We start from the raw sequence: 15,860 nt of genomic DNA, 5'->3' as shown, positions 1-15,860 counted from the left end.
TGGGAAAATGTGGGATACAAATGCAATAAATAATAATAATAATAATAATAATAATTAAAAAAATACATTTTTCTGCCTAATATAGAAGGTTCTTTATGGTTTGGTTCCCCTATATATTTTTAAAAAACATTTTGTGTTTCAAGGGAAGTCTAGAATGTTCACCTTTCCTTCTTTAGGGAGTATGAAGAGAATTAAGTTATTAGATAATTTATTTTCATTTCAGGCAGCAAGATTGGATAAAACAGTTCGGCGGACCTTTTTATTATCAGCTATCGGTTACAGGCACTTTAGAGGTCTAATCAAGACATATTTGTTCAGGAAATATGTCTTGAATTCTGCTGCATAGTTATATTGAGGGTCGAGTTTAATCATATGTCTGATGTATTTTCTTGGTTATATCCAGTTTTCTTGATGTAATCCGCATAGAACCGCAAGGTAAATGGTGGGATATAAGATATATTGTCATATTATGTTATCATATAGCTAAAAGACTCTGATCTTTTTTTTATTCTGTTTAACTTTCTCTGTTTATGCTAAATTCAAATCCAAGTACAACGTTTGTACAGAATAGCCACACCAGGGATCACACACACAAAAATAAATAAGAAATAAGAAAACAATTTTCACTGCTTGACTAAAGTCCACAATAGTAGGAGAACCCAAGTCCAAAAACCCAAAAGTGCCAGTTCTGGCGTACAACTCTGGGTGCCAGACTTACGCCTGCTGAAACTGCTTTTTGGAATGCCGTACCCCTTTTGGTTTGCATACTATGGGATATAGGCACCAAATATTATAGAATAGGGCACAGCAAGTTGCATGCATAAATCCTCATTGGTGCTAATTAATGTCAATTGGTTGTTAGCATCCAATTATTGATGGTTATCAGCTCGTTAGCAATTAAGTTGCGCGTACATGTTGCCCCAAGGGTGCCCTGACTCTTCTTTCCAAGGGCTATGAACACTGTCTGAAACACAACTCCAGCCCAAGTCAATCTGAATTCAGAACACCCCACCAGAGGTTCAAAGTCATTCCCAAGTTCAGTCCTGGAGCAACCCTTGTCCACAATGAATATCCATGAATTTCATCTGCATACACTGCCTCCATTGTATGCAAATCTCTTTCATGCATATTTATTTATTTATTTATTTATTTATTTATTTATTTATTGCATTTGTACCCCACATTATCCCACCTTTTTGCAGGCTCAATGTGGCTTACAGGATGTGAATTTGGTATGATCGTTACATAGAGTTGGGTACAGTTGGTAGTGAATTGTAGTAAAAGAGGAATTAATTAGAAGGTAATCGGTAAGGTCATGTCGAAGTGTGGATATCCTGAAAATCTGACTGGCAAGGGGTACTCTAGGACCAGATTTGGGAAACTCTGGTTTAGATCACCTGGGACATCCCCATTCCAAGGGGTAAGAACCTTGATGCAAAGAAACCAGACAAAGTGGTAAAAACAATTAATAGTGCTAGTGCCAAGTTATTATTCTGTGAATGACGTGGACAGGGGAAAGATCCTCAAGTGCCAAGCAATGCAGCCAAAGACCAACAAAATGTGGCCAAATGATACAGAAATATTTGCAGGGACGTAGCCAGACTTCGGTGGAAGGGGGATCCAGAGCCCGAGGTGAGGCGGCACATTTTATCCCCCCCCCCCGCCATTACTGACCCCTCTGCCGCTGCCACCACCAACTTTGACCCCCCTGCCGACGACCCTCTCGACCCCCCTCCCGTGCCGCCTACCTTTGCTGGCGGGGAATCCCAACCCCTGCCAGCCGAGGTCCTTTTCTTCCGGCGCAAGGCTTCGTTTCTGTGAGTCTGATGTCCTGCACGTTCGTGCAGGACATCAGACTCACAGAAACAGAAATGAAGCCTTGCGCCGGAAGAAGAGGACCTCGGCTGGCAGGGGTTGGGTCCCCTGCCAGCAAAGGTAGGCGGCGGCGGGGGAGGGTTGTTGGCAGGGGGGTCCAGGGCCAAATCGTAGCTACGCCACTGAATATTTGCTGTTGCTCTGGATGTCACAGCCTAATTAAAAGCAATTTCCAAACACAGGGTCCCTTTTACAAAGTGGTGGTAGGGCTACCATGTGTAGCGTGCACCAAATTGACACTACCACCCAGTTCGTGCGCCCACCCGGTGGTAATTTTGAAGCTGGGGCACGCTGTTTCCCACGGTAGAAAATAATTTTCTATTTTCTACTGCGGGGGATGTTCCTGGCAGTAATTGGCAGAGCGGCAGCATTGGTGCATGCTGAAAGAGTACCACGTGTGTAGTGCATGAGCCCTTACCACTAAATCAATGGGTGGGCGGTAAGGGCTCAGGCAGTAAAGAGCCGTTTACTACTTTTCATTTTAGCGCACGGCCATTTACTGCCCCCAATTTTATTTTATTTATTTATTTTATTCTTTATCATTTTTTAAAATTTACAAGCATTAACACTTGAATAGGAAAAACAGATTGACTAATATTAAAGCGCAAAATGTTTTTCATCTTGTATTAGACCACCAAATATGGGGGGCAGGAGCTGTTACAAACGCAGGAGATGAGATTCATGCGTTTAAAGTTAAAGTAAAGCTTAACAAATTATCCACTAAATAATAACAAATCTTTTAACCCTGGATCAAAACTGCGTGATTCCAACTTGCATCATAATAACTTTTTCTGATCAATAAATTGTTTTAAATGTTCAGGTATAAAGAAAACATATTTAACGCTGCCCCCAATTTTTAAAAAGTCTTTTTTTTCTAGCTACGGTAAAAAATGGCCTAGTGTGTGCCAAAAACACGCACCCATACTACTGCAGGCCACTTTTTACCATGGCTTAGTAAAAGGACCCCATAATTTGATAGATTGTGTAAACATATTACATCTTATAAACTCCAGAGGAAAGCTCTCTTTGGCAAGATGCAAGTTCTACTGTGACCGTTCTTTGTACATCTGAGAGACTGAGATCATATTCCACATACTCTGGTTTAGGAGTGGCCAGTGGCATAGCTAGGACTGGATAGCCCCTGGGTGGAAAAATTGAGATTGGCCCCTTTATAACATCATCTCTATCCAAGGTAGTGGTGGGGAGGGGGAGGGTAAAGCCCTTCAGAGCTCCAGTAAACAAACGTTGCAAAAGCAAAACGCATCTCAGACCTATATAGAAACCCTGTCATAGTAATAGAAACTGAAATACAAGATATAGAGCCGCACGTTTCCCAAAAGGTGACATAATCCAATTAATACAGTCAGAAAAAAATTCATTTGTCTACCTTTGTTGTCTGAGTATTGCTTTTGTCCCTGTGTGTCTTTTGTACTTTTCTCAATGCTTAACAATCACTTGGAAGGCGGTGAAGTACCTATAAGTCTCTAAATCTATACAATGTATACCTTACACCGGATAATAGGCAGTTCAAAGTTTTAATAATTTTGAACACTTGTACATAAATACAAAGAGGAAAAAGCCTCAGTAGACCCCTGCTGTCTCATATAGTCACAGCCATTTGGGGTTCCGTAAAAAACCTCTTTTGTGTTACTTTTTAATTCAAAAAAATATAGTATGCTCTACTGCAAATTATTTCCAAAAAGCCATATTTAACTTATTAGCTTTACAACCACCGCCCTAGTCTGACAGTGGCCAATGTTTCGTTCTCTCCTTCAGGGACTTGCAGTAGTCAATAAGCAGGACCACAACTTTTCAAAAACTTAGGGAGCTCTTCTTGATAATGCTCTCACCGATTCTTTTCAAGGTCTTCTGTCTTTTTGACATTTCTTCTGTATATCCGCCATCCACTTTCCCTCTGCATCCCTTATCCATCCTATCTGGCTCTCCCCTCTGTGTCTCTATCCCTCCCACCCCCCTGCTGTCCAGAATTGCCCCTCAGTGTTCTCTGTCTGCTCCCTTCATGTTCTGCATCTTATCTCTATGTCCCTGTCCCTCCTAGGCTCAGCATCTCTCCTCTCTTCCTTTCCTCCTGTACCTTACCCCTGACCCCCCCCCCCCCCTCCAAGGCCAGCATCTTTCACTCTCTCTTCCTTCCCTTTTTGGTCCCAATTTTTGTCTATCTTCCCTCCATTTCCCCATGAGATCAGTATCTCTTATCCTCTCTCTCCATTCCACACCATATCCCCATGCAGGTCCAGCAAGTCTTTCTGCTGCTCCCTCCCCTTGTGCGAGTCTGGCACCTCTTTCTGCTCTCCCCACTCCCTCATGGGTCCTCCATCTCTCTCCTACCCCTTTGCAGGTCCAGCATCTCTTTGCTGTCCCCTCCCCAGGGGTCACATCACCCTATAGCAACTCCCGTCCCCAGATCCTCCAGAACCCTGGTAGCCGACTGGCAGAGACAGCAATGTAAACACTTTTGCCTGCACCCAGCCCTACCAGGGTTTTTCCTCTGCTGTCCCGCCTCCTGTGACATCACGTCCTGCAGGCAGAAGCAGCAGAAGAAAGGCCCTGATGGGGCTGGGTGCAGGCAGAATTGTTTACATTGCTGCCTGTAGTGATCAGCCTCATGGACTCTGCAAAAAGGCAGTCCCAATCAAAATTGACATAAAAAAACAAAACCTTTGTCACAAAGACAGGCAAATTACAAAGAAATAAACAGTTATCATTAAGACATAAAACATAATGACAATACAGAAAGATAACAAGATGCAATAAAGTCATCTAAATCCATACATGACAGATCAGTAGGAATATAAGGATTGGTTATATGGAATGTTAATGCTAACCCTGAAAGCTGGTGTGAAGAACCATGTTTTTAGTTCTAAGCATAGATGGCCTGGAAGGGGCATGGGAAAGGGGATGGTCACAATCAAAGCGGTCTACATATAATATGCAAGTACTTATTTTGTACCTGGGGCAATGGAGGGTTAAGTGAGTTGCTCAGAGTCACAAGGTGCTGTAGTAGGAATCAACCTGGTTCCCCAGGTTCTCAGGCCACTATATTAACTATTAGACTATTCCTCTACTCTAAGGGCTGGTTGGAGGCATGCCTGGCACATACTTATATGGGTTCCAGAATACTAGCAGTTACTTGCCTAATACAGTGACCTTTTGAGAATGACCTCAAGAACAGGTAACATTTGTTCTCATGTTAGAGGGAATATAGAGTGCCAAACAAAAGGTCCTTCATCGTTAAATGCAAGTTGGATGATTTATTCTAATCACTTTTTATTTGGAAATGGAATGAATAGTAGGTTAAGATAGGTGAATTTGAGAGTATGAATTGAAGTTCAAGGGATGAAAAGCTCTGCTACACAGTAAGGACAATTTGTCATCAAGATCTTAAAGACAAGGTAAGGAGCTTGAATCTTATCCTAAACACAACAGGCAGCCAAGGGAAAAAAAAGGTTTCACAGCTCTGTTTTGAATTAATTGAAGTCTTCTCACTGACATGTAATTCCTAGAAGAATAACGCTAAGGACCAGGTAATGCAATTGAAGTTGAAGATTGTCTTGTGATTGAAGCTATGTAAAATGAACGAAGCCCTAGTCTAACTTACTAAGTTCTTTTTATCAACACCTCTAAAATCCAAGGTATTTGTAAGTGAAGGAGGGAATCTTGTGATTTGTTTCATTTTCTTCCTTTTCATTTCCTTGTGGGTGGAGGCTTAAGGTTTGGCTATGGCCTCCAGGGCTGGAGGGACTGAATACATCTTTGTAAGGTCACTTTAAGGAGTAACAGCCAAATTGCAGACCCTTTTATGGAGATCATTACTACCCTATGCTTGTACTGTACTTTCCAGCCCTTGTTTCTAAATTAGTCACTTATAGTCCAAGTGCATAGCAAAGTTTAGATTCATAAATCAACATGTTTTGTAACAATTCACGGGTGCTACAAGTTGTATAACTATTACGAGATGTATAAATCTAGACAAAGGCATGTAAATCTTTCTTGCAATTTACAGACTTGTTGATGCTACAGGATTTGAAAATTCATTTTTGGAATAGTTTTAGATGATGGGCAAATTACTCTGAAATGGGGCTGGTCATCCACACTTAAGATTTATTTGACAGAAACTGGAAATACTGCATCTATTCCAGATTCCGAAGGTCCTGACGTTTTCCTCGTGCCTGCACTGGAATCTCTTACTACATCAGACCACGGTAATTTTATCCAAACATAAATCCACAGTAAAATGACTTTTATGACATCATAAACTTTCTGGCCAGCAAAGCCAAGACTGTCCTGACAGCAAATAAAATGGAAGACATAAGAGCTGTCTCAGCAGTACTAGTGTACCAATCAGCCTCATTGCCTTGTATGTTCACTAAGGACAGATAAGACAATAACACTTTTCATATATTTCTCAGCAATAACTCAATTTGTTTTGTTGACTTCATCTCACTCAGGAACTGGATTATTAGCTCCTGAATTTATCCAATGAAATATTAAGAGCAATCAACCTGTAAAATCAGACAGATTAGAATTGTTTTTAAGGCAACACAAACTGACCAGTGCCCAAGAGGAGTCAGATGACGCTCAGAGATATAGGTGCTCGTTTTCATAGCACTTAGACTTACAAAGTTACGTGGAGGGGCATTTTCGATATGACGTCTAAGTCGGACTTTGGATGTTTTGTGTTAAACGTCCCAAATCTGAATAGCAAATATAACCATTTTTGAAAAAAGAAAAACACCTTTTTTTTTGAAAATACCATTTTGAACAAGGTTTTGTGCTTTTTGCATTTATCTTTTAGACCATTTTCGAGAAATAAAATGCACAAGTTACAAACACACAAAATCAAATCATTGGGATGTAGGAGGAACCAGCATTTTTAGCTAACTAGTCTCCCAGACATCCCAGGAGAGCAATGGTGCACCCTAGGGGGCACTGCTGTGGACTACATATAAGTGCTCCCAGGTACACATCTCACCATAGCTCCCTTGTCTGCTGAGCCCTCCAAAACCCAGCTAAACCCCACTACCCCCAAATGTACACCACTACAATAGCCCCTATGGGTGAAGGGGGCACTTGTATGTGGGTACAGTGGGTTTCTGGTGAGTTTTGGAGGGTTCACAGTTTCCACCACAAGCGTAACAGGTAGGGGGAGGTGTGGTCTTTGGTCCACCTGTCTACAGTGCACTGCACCCACCACTATACTATTTCAGGGACCAGCATGCTGCTCTATTGGATCTGGCTATAACATCTGAGGCTGTCATAGAGGCTGGTGAGTACTATTTTTATTCACATTTTTGGGGGTGGGTGGGAGACAACTCTGAATTCCTCCAGAGGTTATCTGGTCATTTAGGGCACCTGTTTGTGTCTTATTCATTAGAAAAACAGGTCTAGACCAAAATGTTGTGAAGTTTTTGCCCTAGACATTTTGATTTTGTTCCATTATGGCTGTAAAACATCCAAGCGTTAGGCACACCCTAATCCCATCTCCAAATGCCTCTGACTCACCCTCTTCTGATTTGGACGCACTGCAGATGAATTGCATAGACAAAGGATTGCAAAATAGGTTTCGAAAATACTGATTTGGACATTTTGAGAAAAATGAGTCCAAATGCTACTTTATGACACTTTCTAGACGTTTTTCTTTTTTGAAAATGAGGCCTATGGTAACCTACGGAACTTTGTAAGTCTAAGTGCTTTGAAAAAGAGCCTCATAATAGCCCAGATCAGATGCTAAGGGCATTACTTCACAGCCAAGAGGAAGAGCATGCTAGATATGGGCTGTCATTTGCAGTGACATAGGAATATTAATGACATATTCCATGTCATTGGATATTGTTAAACAAAACAGGACACTTTGGGCTAGATTCTATATATGGTGCCTAAAAATTTGGCGTAGAAAAAGTGCTATTCTATAAGCCACACTTAAAGTTAGGCATGGTTTATAGACTAGCACTTATGCCCAAGAGTCATGCCTAAATTTAGCCATTTGCACTAACTGACGTGGTGCAAACATACACGCATGTATTAGGTGCATTCTATAACAACGTGCATTAATTTTAGGAACGTCCCCATTATGCCCAGGGCCGCCAAGGGGGGGGGGGCAGGGGGGGGACAAAATTCCCCAGGCCCGGGCCTCCAAGGGGGGCCCGGCACCGCAGTCCCACCTGCCCGCGGCTCCGTCATCGACCGTCTGCCACCGGGCCGGGCCCCCTGCATTGAAATCACAGCGCCTCTCACCTCCGAGGGCGGGACACAGGGAGGGAAGGAGGCCCGAAGGGAGGCGATCTGCTGCATACCTGCAGCTCTTTCACATGGAGGTGAGAGGCGCTGTGATTTCAAAGCAGGGGGCCCAGCCCGGTGACGGATGGAGGGGGGGGGGTGGATGGGGGGCAGTGGCGACCTCAGGGAGTGGGGCCCCGCGGGCGGCCTTGCCCCGGGCCCGGCCCAGTCTCTCAGTGGCCCTGATTATGCCCATGACCCTCCCTTTTCCATGCCCCCTTTTTCAGATTGTACATAAATGCCAATTGAATGTAATTAGTGTCAATAATTGCTTGTTTAAAAGCCAATTGGCACTAATTGGCTCATTCAATTAAATTAAATGTGCAAATTGGCCACACACCCAAATTTGCACACACAATTTTGGAAACTTTTATAAAATTAGGGGGGGGGGTTGTGTTTTTCATGTTTGCTGATAATACTGCAAACTCTATGCGAAGGCGCACTATTTCCCGATGCCCTATCACACATGTACAATCCATTGCGCATGCATGAATAACTATGGAATTCTATATAAGGTGCCTACCATTATGCACTATTTCTGTGCCAGTTTTTCAGCACGGAAAAGCGTTACAATGGAAGCCAGGTGCTGAAATGGCCCAAAAGCACAGATCAGCGTGGAACCACACTTACATGCCTTGTTATAGAATAGCGCCTAAGTTTTTCTGCACAGATCTGAAAAGGGACGTAACGAGCAGAGGGACATGGGCATTCCCCTAAAATGCGCGCAGTGTTACAGAATACTGCAGATCCATGCCCAACTTGTACGCGGGACTTACATCTGGTTTCAGTTGGTGTAAATGTTCATGCCCAAAGTTGGGCACGGATTCTGGTGTTATGCACTATTCTATAAAGGGCACCAATTCTTTGGCACCGATTTTTGAGTGCCATGTACAGAATCCAGTCCTTAATGTGTACATATGTACACCAGTGGGAACTGGATCGGGCTTGTTCGAGAAATAGACTCAGGTTGCCGGAATGAAATTATAGGTGTTTATTAATATTGACTCGACATGAAACCATGTTTCGGCACCTCTGTTCCTGCCTCAGGAGTCTATACAGATATCTGTATAGACCCCTGAGGCAGATATCTGTATAAACTCCTTAGGCTGGCACACAGGTGCCGAAACATGGTTTCATGTTGAGTCAATATTAATAAACACCTATAATTTCAGTCCGGCGTCCTGAGTCTGTTTCTCAAAGAGCCTGATCCAGTTCCCACTCCTTGTTCCTGGATTCTTTTTTTTTTTTTTGAAATATTTTTTTATTAGCAAGAGAAACGTAAAGACGTCCGCAATGCCGAACACTCTAGAAATTGGTGCGTCAGGGTACCTTTGTGGTTTACACATCTATTACAGTCGTCTGATGCCCATAGTCCCTTGGCCTTTCCCCTGCTCCTAGTAAGATACTACCTTGTGGGATCTCTGTGTTCTTTCCACCTTCGTGGTTATCTGACATAGGCACACCATCAGGAAAGAACGTGCATTCTTTCCCAAAGGATGCACCCTCTTTGCAGAGAGGTTGCAACATGTGCAAAGAGGATCCGCTCTTAATGGCAGTGCCCCAAAACAAAAATGAGGACTAACCAAAACACAATGAACAATGCAACAAATGACATGGGAAACACAACAAAATAATATTTTTGGGCTGCCCACCTTTAGAACATAGTGCGAAAAAATCCCCCTAGCAAGTCTGATATTCTTTGTGATACAAATGGAATGGCCAAAGCATCCAGACTCCACAGTTCAGAAAGTCAGTGGTCTGGCAGGACAACAGACAGAGAATCAGTCTAATCAAGTACTATTTCCTTCTTCCTGAGGAGAAAAAAAATCTAACTTAAAATGGTGTAATGGAGACAGACCACCACAGCAGAGAAGGAAGGGACAACCATACAGTATGTCATTATGGGAAAAGACAGGACTGCCAGCTCGGTAACTGCCCTGTGACTCCCCTCCTGCTGCCGCACATTCAAGGAAGTTTATTCAGTTTTGAGAGGCTGGTTATTATAGGGACCCCTTGCATGTGTTGTAGGCAAAATTCAGAGTTTCTATCTATTTACTTATTTAGGAACATTTAAAATCTTTTTTTTTTTTTTTTAGTTTACTCGTAGGCAGGGTGCAGTTAGGGTGTGTGTGTGGGAGGGCAGTGCCCCCCCCCCCCCCCCAGATGAACTGCATGTCTGGAAGGGGAAAGGGATGTGTAAAAGGGGTAAATCTATACTAAACGAGAAAACAACACCAGAAAAAAATGGCTAATCCTACTAAATTTTTATGTTTTTTAAAAGGAGGAAACCCCTCAGAACCTATCGGACAAGACGTCCTAGATTTACAATGTGCCTGGTTATGGCCATTAATAGTTTGTATCATAGGGGTTTGAATTTCTTCTTGTTTTTATATGTGCTCAATGCTGTGCTTTAAAAAAAATAGCATTTTGATTCTGACTGAATTCTAACAAGGCTTAATTGAAAGCGCCAAGAGATATAAGGCAACACTTAGCTTTTGTCCAACAGCGCCACCGTTTCACCTTCATGTGGCTTCCTCAGGGACTTAGTGTTGCTGCTCTCAATTATTTTCAAGTCATACGCTTCTAAACAAAAGTGGCGCCGTAAACTATATCTGTATCAAAACACCACTAATACAAATTTTAAATTATTAAATCGTAACACTTCACCAGAGTGAGAAAAGGTACTAGAAAAGTGCCCTTTAAATCTTCAGTGATGACAAAAGTCATATGATCATGTGACCCATCCGACAAGACTAAAAAATATCAACATTCTGAAAATCCTTTTGATAAAAAAATGTTAACTTCTCTTTTTGGTTCTTTTGTCCATAAGCAAATCAAGATTATCTTGTCAAATATGTAAATCCTAATAAGTTGTTGAACTATAGAAACCTGACGCTAAATGGCAGACACAGTTGCCTGCTTCAAAGGGTCTTAAAAATGTTCCTCTAAATCAAAACTGTGCTACCACTGGAACTTTTGCAAGAAGAGCTTCATGAGAAACTTCATGGTACTATTTTCATACTCCTCCCCTGTTCCAGTACTTCCTCTGCACCAATTCAATTCCTCCCCACTAAAGTCCCATCATCCCAGTTTAGTTATCCTTTGCTATCATGTTCCATTTGCCCATCCCTTTCTTTCTCCCTTCCTCTAGTTAACCCCTCCCAACATCCTCTCCTCTGGCCCATGCTCTATTGCTCCCTACTCTGACCTTCTTTTCCTCTTTAGTTTTGTTATTCCTCCTCTAGCCATCACTTCATTGGCTCTACTGCTCCAGCCTCACTCTGCTCATCTGCATCCTCTCTGCTCTGGGGCTGACTGCCTCCACCACTCTTATCTGTTTTACTTTGTGGTTCTGCAGCTCCTGATCACCACCTCTTCTCTCCTTTGTGGACTTGGTCTGCTGTTTGCTTCACACCTCTTGTCAATCCCTAGAACTCCTGGCCACTACCACCACCACTCTCTCTTCTAGGGATGCACCTGCTCTTGGCTCTCTCTTTCCCTGTCATCATAGTCCTGCAGTGTTCCATTCTGGGGCCTACCAGATCATCTGCCTCTTCCACTTGCTTCTGTTGTGGTTCTGCAGATCCTTGTGCCTCCTCTCTGCACCTCCACTCCTCCTATCCCCAAAAGCTTTTCTGAATAGTGACAACAGTATGAGCTGTGGGGGTCTCTAAGAAGGGTAGCACTGTTTTATTCTGGGAACCCCACCTTCTTTCAACAGAAGTGCACTGAGAGAGGTAGAAGGCAGGTTGCAGGAACAAGCAGCAGTACGCTTCTTACAGACTCACAGTTGCACTGCTGCTACTCTGTGTTCTGTATGTAAGGGCATGCCCATCCTCTGTTGCAGGGAAGTGAATTGGGCAACTAGCCTGAGCCTTACACTGCTGTGCTGGCTGGGCTTAGGAGACAGCAAGGACTCTGGCAGCCCACTTGTTACTATTTATGCTGGGGAGCTCAACAGGTCTTGAAAACCATCAAGCACTGCATTTCAAGAGAAGGAAGCTAGTTCCTGTGCCCAAACGGTTTATTGGATATGCAATATTTATGTGTTAAAATAAAAGCTATTTGGTGAGTAAAATATCTGACAGGAAAATGTTAGAATCATGTTTTCTGTTATTCTAAATTTGAATTAAAAAAAAAATATTATCCCCCCAGATTCTATATAGTGCCATTTAATTTGCATGTGGAGATCCAGTCGTATTCTTAATTAGTTAACAAGCCAATCAGTGCCAATAATTGCCAATTAACAAGCAAATATTGACACTAACTGGCATTAGAATTTAAATGCACAACTGTCTAGGCACATCACTTTACAGAATATGCTTAAATTCTAATGTGCATAGCTGAAAGAAAAAGGGGGTGTGACCTTGGGCTTGGAATGGGCATGTCCTGGGCATTTCTAACATCTGTACGCATTGTCGTAGAATACACTCAGTCCGCACCTAATTTAGGTGACGGCATTTGCATCAAGTTTTATCTAGAATAAATGCTCGTGACTATGTTTGGTCACATGGATGGCTGCTCAGCGTATTTTATAAGCCATCCCAAAATTTAGGTGTATTCTATAAATTATGCCTACATCTAGGCATACGTTATAGAATACACTTAGGCATATCTTTTTTTTGGTGCTGAGTTTTTTTTTTTTTTTAAGTGTGATATATAAAATCTAGCCCTATATGAGCAATAAAAATGATATTCCACATTAATTTATTTAGATATGTATCCTATCCTTACAACAGTGTCCAGGACAAGTGACAACAAAACTGCCATTAAAGCAGCAAAATGTTAGGGTTTCTATGTATTGGATTGTAGCCGCTACTTGCTACTAATTGGGTTTCTGCCAGGTACTTATGATCTGAATTGGCCATTGCTGGAAGCAGGATACTGGGCTAGATGGACCATTGGTCTGACCCAGTATGGATATTCTTTGGTTACAGCCATCCAAATGAATTAAAAAGAAATTGCTGGAAGACATGCCCTGTTAAATATTAACCATGTAAATGGATCAATATATAGGGACATTGTCCATATGTTAATACTACATCCCATTGACTTTTGAATAAACCTTCGCCCACGTATGGGTCCTATCTGAATACAACTTCCTTTTAGTATTAAAACTACTTTACATATCTCAAACTGTAAGCTCTCTGTAGCATAAGCACTGAATTACATATTTGCATATTTTTATCACATGATAAGCTTTCATTGGTTGACTAAGAAAACATCAATATTTAAAAATGAGTTTAAACCCCTCTCAAACATATCTTCTGAAGGCAGTAGCCTGTAGGACTTGTAAACATGCCCTATTTTCCAGTCCCAAATCCTTAGTCAATCCTTGCCTTTCTGGCAGCTTAGCTTTCTTGTCTAGGTGGAAATTGGATGTCCATATAGGGATGTTTATAGTTTCCTGGTTATTTTACAAAAGTCATGATGGAATACAGAGCCTCTTGAAATAATAAGAAATAATTCAATTTGACATTTATATTCTGCTTAGTTAGACAACTCAGTCCAAGGCAAATCACAATATAGAAACATCATCACTATAAAACATTAGAAAGGAAAGAAAATCACAATATAAACAAAAAACAATCATCAATAACTGAAAGCAACCAGGTCCAGCCCAAGAGTACATTACATTCTAGGCAAACCTTCAGCCATATGTCCCCCCATCAATGCTCTCCCAATATCTCCCTTTTTTCTTTCCATAGTGGAATATCTCTCTCCCTCTCCCATGATGCCCAGCATATCTCCCCTTTCCCCTCCCTAAAATTCACCAGCTTCCATTCCATTCCACTCCTTTCCCTACCCAAAGTGTTCAGCATCTCACTCCCATCCCTCTTCCCAGTGAGGTGTTCGGTGTTTGCCTTCCTTCCTTACTCTTTCCAGGGTGGTGCCAGTGTGGCTGGCATGGGGTCTTGAGCATCCATGCATGTTCAAGGCTTGCCAGATCCTGCCCCCTCCAAAAATCCTATTTGTTTGGAGGGGGGGGGGGGGGTGGAGATGGCAGCTGTCGGTGCAGCCCCTAAACTGTAGGACCTTAGGTAGATATCTTGTCTGCTAAGTGGTTGATCCGGCCCTGAAAACAACCAAGAACTAAAAACCAACATTGAGACTTAAAATTAGAACGTATGCAAAGAAAGTAAAAAGAAAATCCATCAATCATAAAAACTAATTAACAGATAACTGCTTCACAAGACAGTTTTTAAATTTCTTCCAAAAACATCAAATACTTGCACTCCAACTTAATATCTAACAGTAATGAATTCCAGATCAGAGAGACTGTGCCTTGAATTCTTCCCTCTTCCAAGACAGAAGTCATGGATTTGTGGTGCATTTGTGGTACATCAAATAAGACTGAATGTGAACTTAAAAGAATTGAAAGCACCAAGCACCAAGCAAAAGATTTGTTGAGACCTTAAGCTCCTGTTTGGCAGATATTGCATAACCTAAGACTCCGACTATTTGGGGTCTGATACCCTTCACAGTTTTAAAAACAATAGTTACAAGTTTGACCCTGCAATAGTAGGATCGATTTGGGGGGGGGGGGGGATATGTTTTACTACCCAGCCATAGCGCCACTGTTGTATCTAGATTTATTTTCAGCAGATTATTTGCAAACCAATGCACATTGACAGCATTCCTGTATTTTAGCATAAGCATCAAGAAAGGATCGAGCTTGTGGTATTTGAATATCATCAGCATAAATACAGTAAAAATGTTTCAAATCTAGTTTCCTGAAGTGCTTTCCCAATGAAGCCTGAAAGATGTTCAATAAAATGGATGAGAGAAAAAGATCCCACTCCACTCTCCATCACCCAAAAACCTGAGGCAAATGACCTGAAATGTTTATGCCTGGCTTTCCTTAGCAGAGAGAATGCTAAAAAAAAAAAAGGAAAACCAGGCATAAACATTTACCCTGAATCCCCAAACCTGTCAGTCTTTCCAAAAACAGAGAATGATCAATACGGTCCAAAGCTGCTGCGAGATCCGATTGGATTAAATACCCCTCCTACCTTTATCCAAGTTAGTCTTATTCTCCTCTGGGAGGTTGGTTAACACTTAACACTTTTCTAAATCCTGATTGTACAGGATCCAAAAGCGCCCTGTTCAAGAAATTCAATGAACTGGCCTGAGATGACTGGACCTACTCAACCAGTTTAACCAAAAAAGGAAATATTGGCTACAGGATAATAGTTTTCACAAGAGGGCTCCAAAGATTACTTTTTTTTTTAAGCTGCTAAGCAATAATCAGTTTCTTAAGAGCAACAGGATAAACCTTCTTTGCAAGGCACTATCTAAGAACCAAAGTAACAGTGGATCAATGGTGTATATATTATTATTATTAATAGCAACAACAGTTTTTACAGACCCGCCCAAACATAAAACTTAGGGCAATTTACAAGAATACTTCCCTAAAAGTGCATTAGGAGCAAGCATTTTGTAAAAATAGACATTCACAAAAAGAATAGTATCACTCAAAGATGATGCTATCAATGTGGACTACCACTGAGGTGAGTTTACCACAAGTTGGGTTATTTTAGTGTGGAGACCTATTGCATAAAATGGGAACCTGCAGTAACTCCCCTGCTCTGTTAGTTGCTAATAACTACTACTAATCATTTCTATAGTGCTACTAGACTTATGCAGCGCTGTACACATTATATGCTTGTATCCACTCGCCTCCAGCT

The 15,860-nt window shown here is 41.8% G+C and overlaps 1 protein-coding gene across 1 annotated transcript in view; it reads right to left on the bottom strand.

The window, feature by feature from the left end:
* Positions 1-15,217, bottom strand: part of RSPO3 (R-spondin 3) — a 154,255-nt gene extending 139,038 nt beyond the window's left edge. The window contains exon 1 of the mRNA XM_030195059.1: positions 15,186-15,217. The gene's annotated coding sequence lies outside the window, so the exon portion shown is untranslated. The remainder of the gene's footprint in view (positions 1-15,185) is intronic.
* Between the last annotated feature and the right edge of the window lie 643 nt (positions 15,218-15,860).

The sequence above is a fragment of the Microcaecilia unicolor genome, chromosome 3 (assembly GCF_901765095.1).
Source record: "Microcaecilia unicolor chromosome 3, aMicUni1.1, whole genome shotgun sequence".
NCBI classification, from domain to species: domain Eukaryota; kingdom Metazoa; phylum Chordata; class Amphibia; order Gymnophiona; family Siphonopidae; genus Microcaecilia; species Microcaecilia unicolor.
Note: the sequence above shows the minus strand (reverse complement) of the source record. Positions and strands in the feature narration are given on the sequence as shown.